Here is an 8,570-nt window from a genome sequence, read left to right as displayed (position 1 = left end):
AATTTCTTCCTAATCACGTGCCTTCTTAACAAGACAAAAACTACCAAGAGTTAGTCATTGGCTTCCAGGTGAGTCACTCATCAATTAATTTGAAAGTTTATAATTTTGTTTCTTGAGTGCAATTATTTGTCAAATTGAATTTTTTGTGTACAGTAATTTATTCCTTTGTGGATTCAAAATAACTGATTAAACAAACTTTGGTAAAGAAAAGAGTTAATTAAGTATCAGGTTAGATTGCCGTGGCAGAGACTAGTAGAGGAGAAAAGCCACACTCACGTATCCGCCAAACAGGACATGTCTGGAGAGCTGTTAGAGGCTGCAAAGAGAGGAAGGTGGGGAAGAAAGGATAACTTAGGACAAGGGTACCTGGGGAAAGAAGAGGTTTTTCAACTGAGCTTCAGACAATGGCAAAGCGTTCCATAGGCAGAAATAGGAGAAGGGATCACCCCAAAGGGAGAGACAACCTAAACACAACCTGGACGCAGGACCAGGGCCCTGAGGGCAGCAGAAGACACGCAGCAGGCCCTGGGAAATCTGACTGTACTGTCTTAAATAGAAGCTAAGGAGCATGAGCTTTATCGCTTAGGTTGGCCAACCTCTCTCCCAGGAGAATGAAATGGTTGGGTCTGGACAAATAAAGTAGATGCAGGCAAAAGGAAGGCATTGTTATATCTCCAAGAATGGAAAAGTCAAAACGTTTTCTAATTCAGGAGAAATCTGGATTTGAAGAGATTGGTCCACAAGAGAGAATGGGTTGGTAAGAGGAGCCATCTGGCGACAGGAAGGAAGAGGGGTCCTGTGGCAGAGCTGTAGGCACAATGGGAGAGCTCTCCAGGGCCCTCCTTTGAATGAAGGGTATAGGGAGCCTTTTTGGGTGTTTCAGCGGGGAGTGATATGAATCAGAGCTGTGTTTTAGGACAGTGGCTCTCAAGCCTGTCTGGCACTTAGAGGGCATGTTTGATTTTTTGCAACACCACAAAGTGTTGATAAATTAAATTAAACATAATTAGGTAGATCACTTGGGCCTACATTCATACTTAGAAACTAGATTCTAGCTAGACAGGTGGTAACAAGCACCCAGATTTAAGAAAAATTTGTGAGAGAAAAATGCTTAAAATGACAAATTTTGATCATTAATTTTTCTCCAAATTATGAAATGACTGCAATTATTTGGTTTTGGCTCAAAACGTGTTGGCCCAGTAGGTGCAACATCTGGGCTCTGTAGGGTCATTTGAGAACCTCTGCTTCAGAAGTGCACCCTGGATGCACTGTGTGGAATGGAAACAGTGCATCCAGTTGAATCCATAGGAGCCAGAGTTAGGGGCAGTCAGTAGGAACTGGAAGGAAAGGGTAAAACTGTCTCAGGAAACATCAGAGAATGATCACGTTTGCTTCTATCAAAAATAGAAGTCAACCCAAACTGAGGGGTGTATTATTCAGGGTTCTTCACAGAAACAGAACAAATAGAAACAGAACAAATAGGATATGTATGTATATGTATGTATCCTATTTATTCTGTTTCTATGAACAACCAAGAAAGAGACAGAGACACAGAGAGATTTATTTTAATGAATTGGCTCATGTGATTATGGGCAAGTCAGAAATCTGCATCCCAGCAGACTGAAAAGTCAGGTAAGAAGTTAATGTTGCAGCCTTGAGTCTGAAATCTGCAGACTGGAAACTCACTCAGGGTTTCTATGCTGCGATCTTGAGGAAGAATTGCCTCTTCTTCCGGAAACCTCAGTCTTTGCTCTTAAGCCCTTGGACTGATGGGCTTTAACTCAAAGTCTGACTTAAATGTTAACGCTATCTTAAAAAATATCTTCACAAAGATACCTAGACAGGTATGTGACCAAACAACTAGTTAAGTTGACAAATAAAATTGACCCTGACATAGTGTTCTTTTCGATACTTCCTTGTCAGGCAGGCAGAGACAAAACATAAGAAGTCGTTAACCTCTTAAGGCACTATGACTACAGGCCCAGAGGACACCCTTTTTGTCCATCCCTTCTGTCCTCTCTCCATGCCTGTCTTCTCTGGGAAGGTCAACAAATTCAGAATTTAATAGCCATTGGTGTGAAACTTTATCAGAGTTTTTCTTTCTTTTCATTTTTTTTTTAACCTATATAAGTTCATTAGTCTGGCCCAAGCACAAAAATATAATAGCTTTCAAAGAACTCTAAAAGGTTAGCCAGACCTGATTGTTTTCTTTCATAGAAATCGAGTTGCCTTTCCTCTGAGGGTATCTGGGCTGCAGCCCTTCCTGGAGGCCTTTCCAGCTTCTCTGCTACGGGAGCAAAGTCACTCGCCCCACTTCTCCAGGAGCCTTTCCTAGGAACTTTCCTTTCGATGGGGTCTTTGATGCAGAGACTATGGAATATCAATTTACACATTTCAACCAGGGTTTTCCAACTTCACTCTTGAGTGTCTTCTAAATTCTTGGGTAACTTCTCTCTGAGCTCAGTAACTGCATGCTTCTTTTCTGTTGATTCTAGAATGGTGGTTTCCAAGCACTCTGGGGCTAGCCACGTGGTTAGGAAGTTTAGGGCTGATTAGGGGAAGCTCTGTGAGGCCCAGACTCCCTACTCTCATTTCAGCCAGATTTTTACCTATTTATATATAGTAGAGTTACATATTGAAATCATATTCCTTTTGAAAATATGGCTCTGCTTTAAAACAAAATTAAACCACTAGTTTTAGGTACCTTCACCATGCAATAGTCTATTAGCTCCGGTCTGTCTGATTCAAGTAACTGAGACAAAAGTCAAGGAAGTTAATATTGTACGGGTAATATTGTGTTAGAATTTCACATATAGTCTCATTTAATTTTCACAGTAACCCTTCTAGTTAAGTATTACAATGTCCATTTAGAAATAAAGTTCAACAAATTGAGTAACTACCTGAGATCACAAAACTGTTAAGGGGTGGAGTTGAGATTCCAACTCAGGTCTGCCCAAAGCCCATGTCCTTTCCACCTCACCATACTCTAGCCAGCTCTGCAATGAAGGTCTAGGCAAAGCTTGCACACATATATTCATTCACCCATTCAAATACACATTTTTAAAAATCTACTTTATCTGCCCTTTAATTTAGCAAAATAATTTACCGAGTGCCTACTATGTTGCAAGCACTGTACCACCTTGGACCTAGAAAGGCAAATAAAACAGGGTCCCAGTGCCTTCCCCTGCTTTGGAGACTCTTGCAGTGAAATGCAGGACAAGCCCTTCCTAGGTTGATACCAGGAGGAAAGAAGGGACAAGAGGAGCAGAACAGGGTCCTCCCTGAGGAATGTCTGCATCAGGGAGAAAACAGTCCCGGTCCAGAGGAGACAGAACCTCATCTCTGCATCACCTGGCCAAAGCCAGAGGGATGAGGCCGGATGGCGGGTGTTACCCGCTCAGGAATGCTGATGGAATGCACAGAGGGCCTCTCCCATACAGACGGGACGTGCTGCCTGGTACCTGACTCTGGCCACAACCCAAGCACAACTGGGAAGCTTTTTTTTTTTTTCTCTCCCAAAGAGACTCCCCCGCCAACCCCCAGAGTCCTTGGTGGTGGGACCATTTTTGCAGAACCTCCCTCCTAGGCCCCAGGGGTCACTGGTGGCCCTTCTTACATATCCCCTGGTTATTATTCATAATTTCTTTTGCTTGTAAATAATTTTAGTGTTGCCAACCACTTCTGCATCTTTCATCTTAGTGGTCACAATCCCCTCAAGTTCGTGTGTTTCACCCATTTGATAAATGCAGAAGAAGACACTGAGGGCATTGCTCAGGGTCACACAGTAAGGACAGGCCAGGTTGGGGTCTGGATCCAGGTGTTCTGAGGCCGGGTCCAGTGTGCTCACCATGGGACCACGGCCATGAGCCTAGCACCACAGCTGTGAGCCAACCACCGGAAGCCTAGACCTGGCTCCCCAACCGCCCTCCCTCTTGACATCTGTGGCTGTTTGGAGGGTGGAACAAATGTTTTATGTCCCTTAGACACCAACCACATCTAAACATAGGTGGCCAAGGAGAAGCAATGAAATGTGGACTCTCACATTGACCTGTACATTTGTACCTTTTACATCCAAGGATTTCAGTCATGGGAGGTGGGTGATATACATCTGGACAGGTTTCCTGGGAAAACAAATGTGTGGGTTTGGGGCAAATGTGCAAACATTAGTGCAGTGTCAGGGGCTGAGGAGACAAGATCCTGGGGAAGTGATAGAAGAGAGGCCTGGTTGGTGGTTCTGACCTTTGCAGAGGCTGGATCGCCTGAGCAGGGAAATGTGTCTGCTCTCTCTGTTCCCGGGGTTGGCAAGGAAGTGACCAGGTGTTTCTTTTTCTACTGAAAGTACTAGCTATGGGACAGGACTTTATAAGCTGCAACGTGTTAAGGAAATGATCTGGAGCCGGCAGACCTAGGTTTGAATGGCAGCTTTTGCATTTTCTAGCAATGTGGGTGAGCAAAGGGATCTCTTCAAGCCTCCTTTTCTTCATCTGCAAAATGACAACAAGGCATGTTCTCCCCTAGACCAGTGGTCCGCAAAGTCATTAGTCAACAGAGCCAAATATCAACAGTACAACGATGGAAATTTCTTTTAAGAGCCAAATTTTTTAAACTCAAACTACATAGTTAGGTACATTGTTATTAACTTAATTAGGGTACTCCTAAGCTGGCCTTTGCTATAAACTCAAGGGGCCAAAGAGCCGAATGTGGCTCGTGAGCCGCAGTTTGCCGACCACTGCCCTAGACCTTCCAGGAATAGGGTAGGTCTGCTCACACCTCGATTTTGACCCAGCGAGACTCATTTCACACTTCTGACTCGAGGACCCTAAGAGAATACATTTGTGTGGGTTGGTTGCTTTATCTTTCTTTTCTCTCTCTCTCTCTCTCTTTCTCTCTCTTCCTTTCTTTTAATTAAATTTATTGGGATAACATTGGTTAATAAGATCATATAGGTTTCAAGCGTACATTTCTATGATACATGATCTATATATTGATTGCATTGTGTGCCCACCACCCAAAGTCCAATCCTCTTCCTTCACCATATTTTTGGTCCCCTTAACTACCCTCCCCCTTCCCTCTGGTAACCACCATATTGTTGTCATGTCTATGAGTTTCAGTTTTACATCCCACATCTGAGTGAAATCATATGGTTCTTAGTTTTTTCTGTCTGGCTTATTTCATTTAGCATAATATTCCCAAGGTCCATCCATGTTGGTGCAAATGACAGGATTTCATCTTTTATTACGGCTGAGTAATATTCCATCGTAAGCCACTAAGTTCATGGTAATTTGTTAAAGCAGCAATAGGAACCTAATACAGATTTTGGTAAAAATACCAGCTCTCAGGTCTGTTGAGAGGATGATCATAAGTGCTGAGCATGTGGTTGTTAAATGACAGCTTTCAGCATCATTTTGTTACTTTAAAAAACAAGAGTGACTTTCTAAGTTATTATGTGCCGCTGATGCGAAGGGCCTGAAGGAGAAGAGGACGCATGGCAGAAAGGGAGAAAAATCTAGTGATCGGCAACTTCCGAACATCTTGTGCATCGATCCACTCCTGCCTTACAGACATCCACCCACAGCCATGCCTCCTGGTGTTTCCTACCACATGCTTGTCTGGATTTTCTCAACTCATTCTTCTTTTCACTCAAACCAAGCTCCTATCTATCTCTTTCCCTCTCTTCTCCCTCTCTTATCTGCATTTTTCCACTCTGAGTCTGACTTACAGTTCTCCCAGAGTATCAGTTGTCTCTCCCCCTTTTAAAACTGTGTGGCAGAATCGCCTTTGAGAAAGTATGGGTGTTACGGGACAGAAGTGGCTCACGGGGCCAAATCCCTTTTCAGGGTCCTTCCAGCTCCTCTCTGGACCAATAAAGCCCCTCTCTGACCTTCTTCCTTTTCTCCACGGCCCTATTTCCCCCTTTATTCCCTGTGTGCAGTCATGTTTGCGTTGAATAGTGTTGCTACAATCACACTTTGTTGAAAGAACAAATTGTGCAATTTCTGTTCTTTAGGCCCAACTAATCACCACAAATAGGCTGCCACCTGGCAAACGGGTGCCTACTCAGCAGTGGTTGATAATGGCGCTGAATTTGGCCTCCCCAGAATCTTGCCCTTTACTCTCTATACGTGTGTTGTCTGAACTTCTACCTTTCACGGTCTATTTACTTATGTCTCAAGTTCAGATGGTAACCCAACTGGTCAGGAGCAACGTCTGTGCATACCAGCAATGAGCTTTACGATGTGACCCACCCGGCTCCATGAGTAAGGCTCCCCTCGGTGCAGTTCGTGCATTAACTCCTTCCGGGCCCTCGGGCTCCTCTCAGTCTAGCGTGTAACAATCTCGGAAAGCATGAGTGGCATTGTAAGCATGCGATGACATTTCCAAGCAGAAATAAATGAACGGCATTTCTAAGCAGAAACTACACCTAGGGGTCTTGTAACAATGGCCAGATTCTTCTATTTATTCAGCAAACATTGATGGAGGGCCCACTATGTGCCCAATTCTGAGCCCAAAACACATCAATTTTAAGTCTTCAGTTCTCACAGCTACTCAGGTGAATGGGAAAGGGAAAATATTTAGAGATGTTTAAGATAATGTGGAAGGTTGTTAGTACTTACAATAGAGTGTAACGATGAAGTTCAAATTTACCAAGGGCTGAGTCACATAAAAGGCTTGTCTCCCACTGATCTCCATAGGAACTGAGACTTCAGCTAAACTGACTAGATTGCAATCTCACGGGCTCCTGGCTCTTCCGGGCTCTAGTCCCCGACCTTCCCTTTACCTGGAATGTCACCCACCCACCACTAGTCTGCTTATCAAAAACCATACATATTCTTCGAGGCTTATAGCTCCCCTCCTCGGAACCTCTACTTAGGGTCTTCCTAGCTGTATTATGACTCTTTAGACACATATCTCAGCTTCCCTACTGGAGCATAAAATCCTAGACTACCACTATCTCCCTGACATTTTATTTCTATGTATACCTCAAAACACAGCTTGTATCATTTAATACAATTTTATTTAAAGCATGAATGCATGCCAAAACCGGTTTGGCTCAGTGGATAGAGCGTCGGCCTGCGGACTGAAGGGTCCCAGGTTTGATTCTGGTCAAGGGCATGTACCTTGGTTGTGGGCAACATCCCCAGTAGGGGGTGTGCAAGAGGCAGCTGATCGATGTTTCCCTCTCATCGATGTTTCTAACTCTCTATCCCTCTCTCTTCCTCTCTGTAAAAAATCAATAAAATATATTTAAAAAAATAAAGCATGAATGCATGAAGTGATTGGTTCATTAATTTAATTACTAAAACATGGAAAGATGTGGATGGCTCTTCTCAAGGTGATTCCAGGGCAAGAGCCAAACACTTACCCTTGTGTTCCTTCCAGAGAGTCCTAGGGGAGGGAGAAGCCCACTCATTTTCAGCGCCATACAAAGCACTAAGCCTGAGCTCTGGAGTCACACAGACCAAAATCTCCAGCCTAGCTCTTGCACATACTGGTTGTATAATGCCAGGAACTCAGTTTACCTAAATTAGAGCTTTAGTGTTCTCATCTGCAACATGAGCCTCTTCACCTTTTCCCCCTTTCTACCTAATTGGGTTATGAGACTTAGATGGCAGTATATACAGCACCCAGTGCAGTGGCATGTAGAAGGAACTAAGTATGCTAGTCCCTCTTTTCTCCCACTCCTCCTCTAAGGTAACGATGTACTTTTTTATTTGCCAATTACTGTTTTATGAATTTATTTTTTAAATTATCATTGACATAGAGTATTGTATTAGTGTCAGGTGTACCGCATAGTGATTAAACATTTATCTACTTCACAAAGTGATCCCCACAATAACTCCAGTAAGCACTCACCGTACATAGTTTTTACAATAGAATCAACTCTGTCCCCTATGCTGTACATTCCATCCCCATGACTTAGTTAATAAATGGAAACTTACCCTTCTTAATCCCCTCCCTTTTCCACCCTTCTCCCCTCCCCTTTAGCAACCAACAATTTGTTCTCTGATTTCACTTCTATGTGGAATCTAAAAAACAAATGAACCAACAAAATGGGACAGAAACAAGCTCATAAATCCAAAGATCAAGTGCCAACTATTTTTGAAGATAACAAGATATTCTGAAAGTAATGGTTTTTAACAACTGCCTATAGTCCCTCTGGGAACCAACTGCCAACTCTGGTCAACCCTTTGGGTTTCATCCAAAGGCCCCTCCGTGAGCCTCAGCCCCACCCCGTCATCGCCACCTCAGGCCTGCCTTTGTTGACTTGTGGGATCTCAGTTCATCACTCAGAAGTATGCAGTCAGTATATTCCACACCTTATAGAACTCCTGAAAATACTAATCAGACTTTGGCAAGCTTGATTCTTTTTTTTCTTTATAAAATTACAGTGATTACTGAGTTTAGTGACCAAATTTCCTCCATTGCTAAATGATGTCATGACTTTGGTTTGGATGCTTTGAAATGAGAAGGCAAAAACACCATTGTGTGACTTAGTCGTGTTATAAAACTTGCAGTGGTATTTGTCACCTGTGCCTATTAAGTTGTAATATTCTCAACTGTGTCTCCAG

This window comes from Eptesicus fuscus, chromosome 3, assembly GCF_027574615.1.
Source record: "Eptesicus fuscus isolate TK198812 chromosome 3, DD_ASM_mEF_20220401, whole genome shotgun sequence".
NCBI classification, from domain to species: Eukaryota; Metazoa; Chordata; class Mammalia; order Chiroptera; family Vespertilionidae; genus Eptesicus; species Eptesicus fuscus.
This window is presented reverse-complemented; position numbering follows the sequence as displayed.